The sequence below is a fragment of the Meriones unguiculatus genome, chromosome 21 (genome assembly GCF_030254825.1).
Source record: "Meriones unguiculatus strain TT.TT164.6M chromosome 21, Bangor_MerUng_6.1, whole genome shotgun sequence".
Lineage (NCBI taxonomy): Eukaryota > Metazoa > Chordata > Mammalia > Rodentia > Muridae > Meriones > Meriones unguiculatus.
In genome coordinates this window covers 32,277,204-32,293,333 of record NC_083368.1, presented here as the reverse complement: position 1 = coordinate 32,293,333, position 16,130 = coordinate 32,277,204, and the positions used below count along the sequence as shown (strand labels likewise).

At 41.9% G+C, this 16,130-nt stretch overlaps 1 protein-coding gene across 9 annotated transcripts in view; it reads right to left on the bottom strand.

Moving 5' to 3' along the window:
* Cdk14 (cyclin dependent kinase 14) overlaps positions 1–16,130 on the bottom strand; it is a 537,826-nt gene that overhangs the window by 113,962 nt on the left and 407,734 nt on the right. The window lies entirely within an intron of this gene.

Here is a 16,130-nt window from a genome sequence, read left to right as displayed (position 1 = left end):
CTTCTTTGGAATGAGCACATAGAAGGAAGCCAAGTAGAAAGGTTTTCTGATTTCAGAGACCTGGCATTCCAGAAGGGGGTGTGCAAGGTTTGAGTCGGATGGGGGCTAGAGGCAGTAGAGCAAAGAATGCTGGGTAGAGGGTAGAAGGGCAGGTCTGACCCAGGCCTTTTTCTTTTAAAGACTACTCAGGCCATTCTATCTTTCTTTCCTTTAGAGAGTACATGACTTGGGCCATGGTGATAGAGTGGATGCAGTAGAAACAGGGATCAGGGTCTGAAAACGCTGTGAGGGGAAGGCCAGTAAAGTTTATCCACGCACTGCATGGTGCTGCCAACAAAGGCAGGGGTCAGGGCGACAGGGAAAGCACCTAAAGGTTCTTAACTTTCTGGATTTCACAGGCAAGGGCATTTCATGCCTCATATAAATAGTGCTTTGAGGATAAGTTTATTTTTCTGTAATGATTCAAAAGGTAGTTAAAGAGTAGTATTCACAGAGTTTCGGCGTTATCATTCAAGTGGGGGCCTCTGACAGTATTTGATAGTGTGTAAGGCACAGGTGTAGAAAAAGAGAACAGAAAGCAGACATTAAGTTACAGTAGTGTGGATGAACCACCCGTCTGTTGAATTGTGGATATCCATTGTTCTGAAAACTTACCCCTCAACAAGACATAATTCACATCAATAGAATGCATAATTTCTGGTTTGTTCTTTACTGGACAGCCTTATGAGGTACAGCACATTCAGGCCGTTAGTGCAGTAGAGCTAATAATAAAAAGATTATGCTGTATTTGATAATGAAATGACAAGGAAAGAAGAAATGGCAATAATAGTTCTTTATTAAAGTTTTTAGAGAAATATTACCTAAAGTCTGACATTTGAAAAGCAAGAAATATTTCAAAAGTTAATTACATAAAATATCCTTGTAAAACAAATTTGATTCTTTGAACTTTGTAGTCCCTACAAAGCAATTTGAGTAATTTGTATCATTTAAGATGAACAAGAATGCTATTACAGATAAAACCAACACAATCTTGCATTTACAAGTAAATTATTATTAATAACTACACATAAATATTAGTTCCAGCAAGATTTCCATTTGGAGCTTGACAAGATATGTTAATAAGATTTTTAAGAAATATGTCATTTTTCAGCTGTGTATAAGAGATCCAGCAAATGCAAAACATGTCACATGAAATGGGCTAAAAACTGAAAATATCAAACCTTCACCGTTACATCTGCATCGCCATCCACACAAAAATCTCAATTCTGCCAGCAGATATTTTCTACGTGTCTGCCTACAGGTGAGGTGATACACTGGACACACAGAACTGATTACAGTTCATGTCCATGCGTGTAAGTGCAAAATTACAGATTCCGGGTAAGGAATACCAACAAAGCTCCCAAAGTCAGAGTGACTGAACAGGTACCTTTTCCACATGAAGACAAAATAAACTCAAGTATCTGCAGCAAATCCTGGAATAGACAGGATTTCCTGCACCCCACATGAGCAAGGATATCTAGTATCTGGAAGCAATTTGTTTAAATGAATGCCCCAGAATCAGAAAACAGTGTATTTTATAACAATAAACTACTTGAACATATAATAGTATCTGATTATTCAAGCATTTGCATATGCATACTTTGCACTGTTCACTTTCAGCGGAATGCCCTCTCACTTGCTTCTGTCACGTCAGCCCTCTCTTCCCAATCATATTTAAACTAGGGGTTTAGAGTGTTGTTAAAGCACTGGCTAAGTCAGCTTCACCAAGGAGTGCAATTAATTTAAACCTGCAGGCTGACTTTCACCTTCTCCACTTACTGCAGGGACATTGCAGAGGATGGATCGAAGCACAGCAGGAGGCCAGGGAGAGGAGCCTGCAGAGAAGAAATTACTTTCCAGACGACATGACTCAGGGGACAGGAGACTGGAAAGGTTTTCCCTCAAACCCGGTGCCTGTTGACATTCCACAGGAAAGCAACCAGAGAACAATGCTACGTATGTCAAGTTTTACTGCTTAAGAGCACTCCTTGGCCTGACATGGCTTAAAGGAGGCTGTAACCCTCCTGAAGATAAAGTCTCAACTGGATTTTATGCACTGTGTTACCCAAGCAGTTTGTTTAAAATTCTATTCTTTTCCTCTTATCAAGGATGCTTCTGTAACTTACAAGACACTGCTGTGTAGAGAACTTGGATAGCCGAGGACATATTGAGTAAAAAGTTCAACCAACCAATTACAAAATACCCAACTCCAGCATGTGCAAAAGATATGAAAGGCTAAATGTGGGCATTTTTCTCTTGGGAGGGTTGAGCAAGGAGGGGAGCAGCACGGAGATCATAAAATGTCTAAAAATAGATTTGATATTATATAACATATTAGTACAACAGATTGACAATTGCTTATAATTTGATATAAAAATGAGTATTTATTTAGGAATATATATATATATATATATATATATATATATATATGCATACATATATCCCAATTAAACACAAAGGAAAAAACAAAGAAAATTAAACACAAAGAAAAAAAGGCCATGAATTTGAAAGAAGTAAGAAGTAGGTATATAAGAGAGTTTGAAGACATGAAAAGGAAGGGACAAATGATATGTGATTATATTATAATCTCAAGAAGTAAAATAAATAAATAAATAAATAAATAAATTTGGCAGAAGTGTGTGAAAACTGCTACATGTCTGTTGTGCTAGTCATTCTTTAGAATTGAGACTATTCAACTCTTCACAGTTTGAATTTAGAATTACTTTACATTTTTAATAAATGCATTTACTAAGAAAGCCTGTAAGAAAGTGGCCAGAATCTAAGCAAAGAAACAGGGCCATCCTAAGCTCTCCTTCCTCCCCCGCCCCCCGCCCCATCATCTGGCAAAGGTACAGAAGTCTATAGGAATCCCAGTGTCTTTCTTGGAACTGCTTCATTGGAGGAAATGGGCTTGACCTTTATAAGGATGAAGAATTACCGTAGTCATGAATCACTGCGGTTATATTCCAGGTAAACACCCTAAGTGTATGTTTTACAACAGACAATATCCTCAACCCTTCTGAATAGAAGTCACAAGGACACATTAATTCTCTTATTCATGCCATAAGCACTTGGTGTAGCTCTACCTTGGGCCAGGTGCAATGAGTACAGAAGGGAAGAAAACAGTTGTATGTATACATATCCTATAGGCAAGTATGCAAAGCAACATATTTGGGCCTCAACAGAAGAAAATCATACTCACAGATCCTCATGAGGATCAGAATAATTATTTTACGTGCTTGTGCTTATTAGGAAAACCAAGCAAGACATGAACACGTCTTGGGTTCTCATAGAGCTATTTTAAAAGCTTGATCCAACAGTCCTTGGGACATAAGTAATAGGAAAATGATTCACATGTATCAGAAGAGAGCCCACTTTAAACAGAAAGGGTCAGTCTATTCCAAACTCTGAGGATTTTAGTTGTGCTAATGCCAAAATACCCATGGAGATCACAACAGGCCTTCTAGAAACACCGCCTCTGTTGTGTGGCTGTGGTTCACATCTTTAAATGACCTGAAATCCCCCAATACATCGTGGCTAAGAGTTGATAGATTCCCAGCAGGTGCATTGAGAGGCTTTCACATGGGCACAGGCAACCTGAATCACACTGTAGTGTCATATCATTGCTACCCAGAGGACTACATTAAAATGCTGAGAAATCATCCTCAGACCTCAGAGACACGCCATGCCGTGTGCCTGGCTAGCACAGCCGCTCCCCAGCGCCCAGTGCTTCGCTTTTTCGAACCAGCAACCTCTGAGAAACGTGTGGACTCCCTCATTCCGCTCTATTCATTAAACATCTCCGTCTTCAATGGTATGTGCACACATGCACGTGGGTTCACGAATGTCTCTGGAGGAGGTATCCCACCTGTCTCTACTTCCTCCACCCACACAAGACAGGACACTTCTCTTTCCGGCAGGTGGTTCTTTCTAGAGGGCACTTGCGAAAGCTTCAGAGTGCACTCTTCAGAGGTAACAGACACACAACTCCCCCAAAAGAAGGCGAGGGAAAGAAAGTAGACTTTCCACGGTGGCAGAAAGCGGCAGGAGGGTTGACACACACATAGTCTGGAGGACTGCAGTAGCACCGGGGGAAGTAGGGGAGGGCTCCTTTATCTTATAACCAAACTCAGGGAGGAGGAACCATGCTGCCTAGGACTGTGATGTAGGCTAGTGGCTAGGCTGAAGTGGGACTATGTTCTCCAGTCTCCTGTTATCGAAGAATGGGGGGAGGGGCACTCAGGCCTTCTGTGTGGCCTCCAGATAGAAACTCACCTTACTGCTCACAACGTGACTAAGCAGGGGACAGCACTGCGTCTGACACAGACACTGGAGAAGCTGTGCATAACCCACAGCTCACAAGCAGAGCGGGGCTACGAACGCACACTGTCCAGAGTTGAAGTCTATGCTTCAGTCATTACACCAGTGAGGTGTGTGTCTTGGTTGTGAGAGACTTGAAGTTTTACCCTGAAGTCACAAAGCCAGCTCAAAACTCCTTCAGCAGCGACAGAAAATCTGAACATGCACCACCCTGTCAACCTTCCTCCTCTGTGACCTCCTCTCTACCTGCTTCCTGACTGCCTTACACTACCATAGGCAGGACAAGCACTCCTTATGTTCATAGGAACTATGAAATGTATCTTCTGCATTTTAGTATTTTACAATTCTTGGACACAACACTTGAACGTCTGTGTCTTCTGTGCCCCCCAGATCACAGATCAGGATACTAGTAGTTATTATGTTAGAGAGACACTGAAGATGTAAATTAGAAAATGCATAACTAGAGACAATAACACACCAATACTCTATATTAGCCAAGGCAGCTATTGTTATTAGTAATAATAATATTCCTAAAAACTGACCATGTTATAGCCAATATGTATGTGCCGACAAGACATTCGGTATAAGAAAACAACATTACTCCAGGGAGAAAATGATCTATGCTAAACCTCAGTTTGAAGCAATAGGTAACTAAGCACCACAATCATGTTTGTGTTCTTCTAATTCCCTATATGTTTTGTGATTATTTTTTTCTTTTGAGAAGGGCAATGGGGATTGAGGAGGGTCTTAAGCATGCAAGCTCTTTGCCACAGAGCAGAGGTGGCAAAGTAAACCCCAGGTGTAGGGGTTTTCGTTTTGTTTCCTAGACAGGGTCTCATTTTGTATCGCTGCGTGTCCTGGAACTAGCTGTGTAAACCAGGCTGGCCTTGGCGTCACAGAGATCCACCTGCTTCTGCCCACTGAGTGCTGGTTTTAAAGGTGAGCACCACCACTAGCAGGCTTTAGGTCTAGGTCTTTTAAGATGAGGTATTGTTACATAGCCCAGGTTGTCTTCAAACTTGTGATCCTCATTTCCACCTGAATACTGCCATTGCAGTTATCATGTCCCATGCCTGGTAGTAACTCAATGATTGTAACACACTAGTGAAAAGTGAAAGTTGACATTCTAAGAGAATATCAGTTCTTCTAATTCATAGCAGAGGTGAGTGATGGAGTATGTGAGGCCTCTAAAGACACGAGCATTTGTGAGTATATATGCATCTCTCTCTCTCTCTCTCTCTCTCTCTCTCTCTCTCTCTCTCTCTCTCTCTCTCTCTCTCTCCCGAAACTTCCATAGCAATACCCAGTCAAGGACAGGTATAAGAGAGGGAAGTTTCAGTATCCCTTTGCCTTCACCCAATATTATAGTCAGTATATTGGTCTAACTTGAATATTTGGAGAGTCAAAACATTACCTGCATCACTAGTAATAGAAGCCTATTTTTTTTCATCCATATAGTGAGTGTAATAATTGCTTTTAAAAATATTCCTGTGACAGGGTAGGCTACAGGTAGGCTATGGGAATGTCTACACAATGTGCAGAGATAAAGATAGAGACTAGAGGAATGACCAAGCAACCTGACACCCACCCCACGGAAGAAAGCCAACCCCTGACACCACGAAGGATACTCGGCTATGTTTAGATACGGGAGCCTAACCATTCTCTGAGAGCCCCGCCCCACCAGCAGCTGATTGAATCAGATGCTGAGACTCACAATCAAGCAATCAAGTATCAGGCAGAGCTCGGGGAGTCCTGTGGAAGAGTGGGAGGGAAGGTTGAAATGACCTAGGGTGGACAAGAAGACTGCAAGAAGATTAACAGTCAACTAACCCAGACTCATGGCAGCTTAGAGATGGAAGCATCAACCAAAGAGCATGCATGGACCTGACCTGGGCCCTCTACTCCTATGTAACCGATGAGAATTTTGATCTTCATGTGGGTCCCCTTGACTTAATGCATCAGAGTGGCCTGGAAGGGTGGGGGCTCCCCTTTTCTGCAGACAAGAGAAGGAGGGATAGGGTGAAGACGGTAGGAGGGAGGGACTAGGAGGAGAGGAGGGAGGGGTCTATGATCAGGATGTAAAGTAAATATATAAATTAAAAATAAATTTTAAAAATAAATCTATTTAAAGAAAAAAATTCTGCATGTATATGATTCATGTGTTTGTGTGTGTGTGTGTTTATAGGTGAATGAGTGCCTCATCAAGCATGTGGAGATCAGAGAAACCCCAGGCTGGTTATTCTATGAGCTTCTGGGAATTTATCTGTCCATAGTTCCCTTCTTGCTGTAGGACTCATTGCAGACGTGTGCTATCACAGCCAGTTTAACATGGGTTCTGGAAATCTGGACTCGGTTCTTCATGCTTGTAGCCTGTGGACTTTCCCCACTCAGTCAGCTCCCCAGCTCAGCAACCGTCACTGCACGGAGGTGCATTTGTCTTAAAGGAGCCCTATGACAACGGTCTAACAAAGATTTCAAACACAGCAGAATGAAGTTGTTTTGCTTCTCTTAGCCAGGAGTAGCTGACAAGCCTGGAAGTCAGGAGACCAGAAAGGGCGACTGGATTAACAGCAAACAATTAGCCTCAGTTCTTTATGACCGAGGCAGCCGTCAATCCCCCACTGAACCTGTGTTCACCGTGTGCTGTCAGTGGCATAACAGATGCTTGAACTGCGCCCACAGCCGAGTCTTCCATCCCAGGGAAAAGCTGAGCATTTTTCTATAGCTGTGATCCCAGGGAGGATGAGAAATGCAGGGAACAAACTTAACGAAACCAACCTGCATCCTGGAACCAAGAGTTGTAAGAACCAGCCAAGCTCAGCTGAACCTCAGCTTACCACATGGGGAAAAGCAATTAACCAACACTTGTTGGTGCACAGCTACGGCTTGTGTGTGTGTGGGGGGGGTGGTGGTGAGGTGGGGTGGGGAAGCAATTTTGAGAGCGATCACAGGTAAGATGGCGGCTGCATGCAGATTTTCTGGTTCAGTGTTACAGTGTGTTATTAAGTGTGGGGCTTCCCTCCTACAGCTTCAGCTTCATCCATCTAGCGTGACTACCTGCTCCTTAGGAAGACCTCGTGGGCTTCTAGGAAGACCTCATGGGGCCCGTAAAAGCACTCGGTGCACAGTAAACAGCTACACGATATGAAGCAATAGCCGCGAAGGAGCACAGCAAATGTCTGCATTTCTTCTGCTTCTAAGAACTCTCAAACCTACAAAAACGCATGTAAAACCTCAGAATACTTACTGAGCACCGCACTGGGCATTGTGATCTCAGTGTTCCCAGGGCACTGAAGACAGAGAATATTTTCTACCACCTTCTGCTCAGCCACTTCTGAATTTCTCACAGTGACATGGAATTATTCCTGTGAGAATTAGAGACTGTTGCCATTATGTTAAGGTTCTACTGTCAAGAAGCAATCTGAAAACAAGTTTCATGTTCTCAGGTTTTGTCTAAGTTCCTAATCGCCTCATCTTCCTCCTTAAGTTGTGATACCTGCTTTGGGAAGAAAATGTCTGAAAGGTTAGGTTCGGGAGTTGCTTTTCTGGTTTTTTTTTTTTTTTGTTTGTTTGTTTTTGTTTTTGTTTTTGTTTTTTTGTACACTGTGGATTTCTAGCTATGAGCTTGCTGTCATTTATTAGGGAACAGGATAGATACAGCACGCCGAGCAACTAAAGACGGAAGTAAAGGTGGCCAGCTAGTTTACAAGAATGCCGCTGGCGCTTAACAACCCAATCAACTGTAGATGAGGCTGGCCTCCAACTCACAGAGATCTGCCTACCTCTGCCTCCTGAGTGCTGGGATTAAAGAAAGGCCCGTGCCACCACATTCAACTGCACTTAACTCTTATCTATATATTCAGGGTTAAAGTTTAACTTTCTCCCCTTAAATATGACAGTAACCACAACATGCAAATTAGGCAGCAGACAGTAGGCAAGGGTTTTAATAATTTGGGGCTGGAAGTTAGGTGGAGACATATTTATATGACCACTGACACTCTTCACTCCACTTGGTGAGGGGAAGTGTGATTGACATCCAGGCTGAAAATTATAAAATTCCCAGGGTTAGGAAGAGTAGAACAGGTTTCTTTAGGATTAAAAAAGTATATATCCACTTTGAAGAAGCTCACATTCCCTTGAAATTTTATTATTTAATTTTTTTCTGATACTTTGTAGAAATTCTGTTAGTTTCCATCATTATTGACACTATTGGTGAAAATGAATGGGGGATTCTTTAAGCAGACAAGAGGAAGTAGGCTCGGGCTTTGTTCTGAATGCCTGGACATTCCACACATCATCTGCTACTGGAGATGATCATATTTCTGTGTCTAACAAGACGCCGAGATCCTTTCTGTTTATTTTTATGTCATTGGCTATAGCCCTGAAACATCATATCAAATCTTCATCCAGTAACAGATGCATGGGGGAAGACATCCCTGTGTCTGTGATGTCACTCTTCAATCATATGACAATAATTTCCGTCTGAGTCAAGACTGACTTTTATAGGCACTCTCACCACCAGAGCTGCTGGCAAAAAGAACCAGTCCCCCACCCCCCAAAAAATCCACAGGACATTAAACCTCTTTCCAGCTCTGAATTAGGCCTGTGACATTGTGTAGCCTTTTAAGAATGTGAAACATGACTTTCCTTCCCTGCTCAAAGGTCTCTACTATTGTCAGGTGGAATCTCAACTCCTTCCCATGGCCTTCCAAAGCCTGTGCCTTCTAAAGGGTCTCTTGCTGCTTCCCCGTGGCCACATTTCCGCAGCCACACTCATGACTTGGCATTTGTCATTATCTGTTCTCTCTCTCCGGCTTGTGAGCTGCTGCATAGGGAAAGGTTTGTCTCCTGGCTCACACTGGCAACTCCAGCATCTGGAGAGCACTCACAGACAGCGCAGACTCCTGAGCCTGCGTGCAAAGCTCAGTTACTTCTGGCTGAACAGACTCTTCGCTTGCTCGGGGTTCACTCTCCAATTCACACCCACCATGTTAAGGCAAGTCTGTCCAAATTGCTGCATAATAATTCTTGGGCTAAGTCATGGCGTGTGTGTGTGTGTGTGTGTGTGTGTGTGTATGTGTGTGTATCTGTGCATGCCTGTGTATGTGAATATGTGCACATGTGTGTTTCTTGTATGGATGTGTGGATGCAGGTACATGCTTACAAGTATGTGCACATACATGGAGGCCCAATGGAAGTCAGGTGTCTTTCTATTACTCTATATTTTTTTGAGATAGAGTCTCTCTCTCTGAGTCTGAGTTCACCAACTCAAGTAAGCTGTCTGGTCAATGAACTTCAGATATCTGTCTGTGTCTGTTTCCCCTACCCAAGATAGAGCTATCAGCATGCACCACCATAAATGGCTTTCAGTGTAGATTCTCGGGATCTGAACTCAGGTCCCTGTGTTGCAGGTGTGTTACTCACTTGCCATCTCTACTGCTCCCTTGCACATGGTAAATCATTATTATAACCATCACAGTACACATAGATCTAACCTATAATGGTGATGGTGGAGAGAGAGAGAGAGAGAGAGAGAGAGAGAGAGAGAGAGAGAGGGAGAATTCCTGAAACAAAGCATAAAAAGCAAATGGGAAAGGAAACAAAGCAGAAAGACACACAATTTTAATGATGAAAACATTATTGCAGAAGTATAAACCCTTGACATAATGCATATTATATAAAAATAAAAAACCCATCAATTCTATTGTTCTGGCTCAGCCATCTTAAAATTAGGTAGTCTAAATAATGATGAATGGGTAAGAACTGATTTTTGCCTTTATTTCCCATGGAAGTCAATGGCTGGATGGAACAGACACCACCCCTTTCGAAGAGTAAGGGAGGACTCTCTGCCAGTCACCCTAGAGGTGGTCTGTGAAGGGCACATTATGACACCACGATGCCCCCTCTCTCATCTTCATGCACAACCTGTGCCATCCAGCAGGGATTCTTGCTCCAAAGCTCTTGGAGCACCTTATAAAAGACTTGAAAAGACCCAGGAGTGTGACTAAAGCCAAGGGCCTAAACCTCCCTGGGTGTGGAAAGGACCGAAGTGACATGTCCCTTCCCAGGGACTGAGGACTGCAACCCCAGACTCAGCCCTGGCAGTGGATACTTTGTCACACTGAGGTCTCAAACTCACCTATTTGCCGGCAGGGCAGTGCCGAGACTGAGTTTGTCTGGCTCAAGAACCCATGTTCTTGATCCTATATGATACATAAGTAAGAAGCTTTGGAATAGGCCATACATGGAAGGATCTCATTTCTAATCACTCTAGGACAGTCCTAGTGAAAGGACTCATTGTACCACTTTTCGAAAAAAAAATATTGGAGGGGAAATCACCTGAAACTTTTTTTTTTTTTAAAGAATGGATAGCTTATTAGAAGAGCGGGTGTCAAGGGCTTAAAGATGCTGTAGGGAGACGGCTCTTTCACAAGGTACCTCTGGCAGACAGGAGCCTGGTAATTATCCCTCACAGCTTTAGCTATAACAGATAAGCCTTCTTTAAGAGAGGTAGTAGGCTTGGGGCCAATGCTCAGAGCTGGGTATGCTTTTGTAAAATGGGACGGCAATATTAAGAAAGTAGTACAGCTTCTATTCATTGTGAATATCAAATGAGATGAGGTATTAAAGCATTTTGAAAGCAATGAGATGTCACTGAGTGGTAAGGTACTGAGGTATTACATCTCTGAGATCACTTCCTTCCTCCCTGTGGAAATAGGAGCATAGCTCTCAAGACGCCTGTGACTAAGTTGGACTTAAGGAGAAATTTTACACTTCATTACAAACACTTAGCAAAACTAAGTCCACGAGGAAATGCTGATTCAAAGGTCAGTGTGTCTGCATGCTTGGTCTGGGGCTTAATAGGTTTTAAATACCACCATCCCTCCCTTTTCCTTCCTCACTGGTAAATTCTGTTTTATTCACCTTAACTCATGCATGTGAGACACCCCATCTTCGTCAAAGTTTCTTCACTTGAACAGCCTCTTGTATTGGATGATTAGCTTTCCTGAGAAATGATGCAGCCACTTTTAAGATGCCCTGCCCCTTGCTTGATTTTGGAAAATGGGGCTATTTTATTTGAAATTTCATTATTTCTCATTGCTTCCAGTCTGGCACTGTTGTTTCCTCCTTGAACTTTACAGCATCTTCCTGTCTGAACTTCTGAATAATAATTCACCATTAAGCCACTGAAGAATGCCCCTCTGTTGGGAGAATTTAAGAGCTGGAGGAAAATGTCATACATACAGTGTACATGCTATTTGGGTACGCAGCCATTTTGTACAGAATTAGTTCAGGGTTTTTTTTTTTTTGTACATATTTTAGGAATACAGATATGAAATCTTCTCCAAGAGATGTAGCTGTCCGGGTTTATGTATGTCCCAGAACACGACAGCAAACTAAACACTTTGAAATGCTTTCTCTTATATGAATGGATACACAAATTTGTGTGTGTGTGTGTGTGTGTGTGTGTGTGTGTGTGTGTGTGTGTGTAAAAGGATTTGGTATTTTAAAAAATCATGGCTGTAACTGTACTATTCTGCAAATACCATAGGATTTTTTTTTTTTCTTGAGATAAAGTGTATTGTTAGGTAAGTCAGAACAGATATAACATAACGGTAGGACTATGGTCAACTTTGCCTTAAATTCTAGAAGGCCTGCCAGAACTCAAGTCCAGTGGCCTCAGAAATCAACTGAGGGCCCAGGCTTCAGCTTTGATGTCCTCAGTGTCCTGTGAGAGCCTGGGCTTTGGTTCTAGTGGTCTCTGCGGTCGCTATGGAGTGGAGCTTCTGAAGCGCCAGTGGTCACTTCAGGATCCTAACTTACTCTAGACGGAGGCTCAAGGTGAGCCAGCCACGAGGAAGTCAGTTTGGAGATTTCTCAGAAAGTTACAAATAAAACCACCTTACGTTACCCTGCTGTTCCACGCCTGGGCATCTTCCCAGAGAACTACAGACCCTCCTAGAGACACATGAAATCCATGTTTAGTGCTGCTCTATTCACTCCAGAAAAATAACAGAAATTAGCCTAGTTGTCAGTCAACAGATTAATGGTAACGAAAATTTGACATATATATCATACCAGATCTATCTATATCTCAAATATATATACATATACACATATGAATATTATTCAGCTCTAAAGAAAAATGCAATCACAAAAACTGCAGAAAAATGAATGGACTTAGAATGTATAATATTATTATAGGTAACACAGTATCAGAAAGGAAAAAACAAACAAACATGTGGAATAGAGCCAATAATATACATATAAACAAATGTGCATGTCGGTAGAGCATAACCTGGTGAGAAGAGCAGGGAATCTAAATACTAGAGCACAGCAAGGAAAGGCCAAAAGCAGGTAATGAACAGCAGTTATGAAAGGGGATATGAGATAACTGTTTTTCTAGTCCTAATTCTGTCATGGGGTTTTAGGTTTGGGTAGTAGATAAGTGCAGAAAAAAATATTTTGATAGTGAAAGTATATAACCCAATGTCAAGAAACTGCAGAGCATCTGTCCTGCACAGGTGTTCTAACTGCATTCACGGAATTGCACAGTACTCTGGTCTGGTTAATTTCAGTGTATGGTATTTTTAATGCAATATTACTGATAATAAAGATGATAAAAATAAAAAAATGCCCTTATGCAGTTCAAATCTCAAGCAGTAAAAGACTTTCATTGATTAGAGAGAAACTACTCTGAATTATCAAAACTCCTAGAAACTAATAGGGAGATGACAAAGATTATAGATTTCAATTGTAAATTGAGCAAAAGCCATAAATATTTCACAGTGAAGGAGAAGCTGAAACTGGTCAACAGATGCCCAGCCTCACACAAGAGGAAGCATGCAAACTGACATGAAAGTGAGATTCCTTCTGGCAGGCGATTAGTTGGGTCTGGTCACATACTCTACAGTGGAGACGAGCGGGAGGCATCACATGCCTTACCAACACAGAGACAAGAGGGACCAGCACTTTAGACTGAAAGAAGGGTTAAAAATCACAACTGTTTGTACTTGTTGACTCTTTAACCCTGATTTTCTCGATTTACTGTTTAGATACCGCTCTTACTGCATTAACACTTCTAATAGTACAATACTGAAGACGGCCCAAATGCCTGAGGTGAGAGGGCAGATTAAATCTGTGCAACAGAAAACAATACAGCACTCAGAGACAAGACTCTAGAAGCCACGCTGACTTCTGTCCAGTAACATGTGAAGGCCTAAAGGATGCACCGCTGAGAAAAACAAGACACAACTGTAGTTTGTGTAGGAAATCTGCTCAAATCTATTCTGTTAAAGAGCCAAGGAGGCGGCTCAGGGGGTAAAGCTGCTCACCACCAAGGCTGATGACCTGAGGTCAGTCTCTATAACCCACGCGGAGGAAGGGAAGAACCAGCAACTGCAAGTTACGCTCTGATGTCCACCTGTGCGCCAAAGCACACAAACATATGCAAATGCACATGGATTTTTTTTTTAATTAAAGAAAATATACCCTTGTAGAATCTCTCCTTTCCAGAATCTCTGCAGCCCTCCCTGAGGACAGGGTAGGGAGGTAGGAAATAGGATGGGACAAGTGACCCCTGAACTGCTAGTGTCCTTCAGGATATGTGCTTTCTTCCCTTGGAGTGTAGCGGCTGTGGTGTCAGAGACTAAGATGGCCCCTGATGGTCCGGCCGGGCATTGTGTGCGAAAGTCCTCAGGGATCTGCTTCCCCACAGTTTACGATGTCTCTCCTAGTGGAGCCTACCCCATCTAGACATGTTGTTCTTCTAGAACCCCAATACGACTACATCTCTGTTGCGGTGCTTACCCAACATTTAATACAGCTATTCCCATTTGTGTCCTTTTAACAGAGGAGTCTGGTGGGTATGACTGTTTGAAAATATTCAGTGTAACCCAGAGAAACCCAAATTTTTGAATGTCAGATACGTGGTGTGTGTGAATAGTCCCTGGCCTCCCGAAGTTCACAATCTGCTGTGTGAATGTGTTCTACATCTCAGTCATTCTGCAAACTATTAAGTGCTTGTAGGTATCTTGATGAAGAAAAGCTCTATTCAAATTACTCCATATTTTCTTCTAGTCTAGACACTTGGCAGGTGAAATGACTATCTTAATTGGTTCTCTATGTGTATAACTTTATTCTTTTAACATATTGTTTGCTTGTTTTGGTAAATGCTAGGATGGTATTCTGCCAGTGAGCTAAACTCTACCTTCTCAGGGTCTTCTATTTTGTTTGTTGTATCTTAAAATTTTATACCCTAACAAGATTGCTAACCTTAAGGGCCCATAACATGTATAAAGAGCTATCTTCTTGCCTTAAGCTCCACTAGGAATAAGTACACTGGTTACAAGATGCTTCTTGCTTAATTAGAAAAAGAAAGATCTATTATAATAAATGGCTATGTTTCTAGAATTTTTCCGAACATAGCACTCATTTATAATTTTCAGCAAAAGTACAAAGAGCCTTGGGGCTTCTGAAGAAGATAAAAGGAGTCTCCACACACTATACACTTTCAGAAGAAACATAATGAAGAATAAAAATAGTTCCTAACTCAGTCATTCTTTGAAATTGGTAATTTGTGCCTGGAGTCTCCAAAGAGGAGAAACAGAACACACTTGGCTCCCCTCGGTGAAATTACTCATTGCTCTCCCTCTGATGGGACAGTGCCTATCAGATCCTCAGTGAAATTCCTCTGGACACTCTGGTGGATCTACACTTCATGAACCACCCTTTATAACCCAAAAAGGAAAATGACAAGAGAATCACTTTACAATAATTCATTCTCCTCGTTTTATTCAATTTCCAACGGCAAATCGTTCATCTCTTCAACCAAAATTAAGCACATTCTGTCAGCTTTTCTTGTCCACTATTAAAACTAGAAGTTTTATGACTGCCATCTACTGGTGAGTAGGAAGGGGACAACTTATTTGTGAATAACTTCCACTGAAACATCAAATGCTACACAATTAAAGAATCAGGACAATTTGTATTGACCATATATTACTAGAATAATTCAAGAAGGGGAAACATGTTTTCTTTTTTTATAATTTATTACAATTTCTAGGTATTATTTAATAGCAGTGATATGTGTGAGTTGTGCTCCAATTTAAATTGTGTGCGTGGGCATGTGTGCCTGTGTGTGCACGTGTTTGTGTTGATACTGGGTCTCTTCTTCACTGTGTCTCCACCTTGCTTTTTGAGGCAGGATGTGTCACTGGACCTGGAGCTCAGATCCATCCAGACTGAACCAGTCAGCACGTCCCCATGGCTCTGCTCTCCCTGTTTACTCAGGACTAGGATTATAGGTACAAACCACACCGGCTTTTTTCATGGGTGCTAGGCATCTGGACTCAGGTTCTTATACTAATGCAGCAAATGCTTTCTTTACCTTTGCTTTGTCTTCTCTCCAGCTAAACTTTGCTTTTATGAGCAGGAACACATGTCTAATCGATAATCAAATTATTAGTCACTACAAGATCATCTAGACACCAGCGGTTCTCAACCTTTCTAACGCTGTGACCCTTTAATACAGTCTCTCATGCTGTGGTGACCCCCAGACATAAAATTATTTTGATTGCTATTTCATGTCTCTAGTTTTGCTACTGTTATGAATAGTAATATGAATATTTTTGGAGACAGAGGTTTGTTGTGGGGGTCACGACCCACAGGTTGAGAACCATGCATCTAGGCAAATCAAACATAGTTCATCTGGGAAAACCCTCTGGCGGTAGAGGGGCAATGAACTCTATTTAAAAAAATGAATTGTGCAA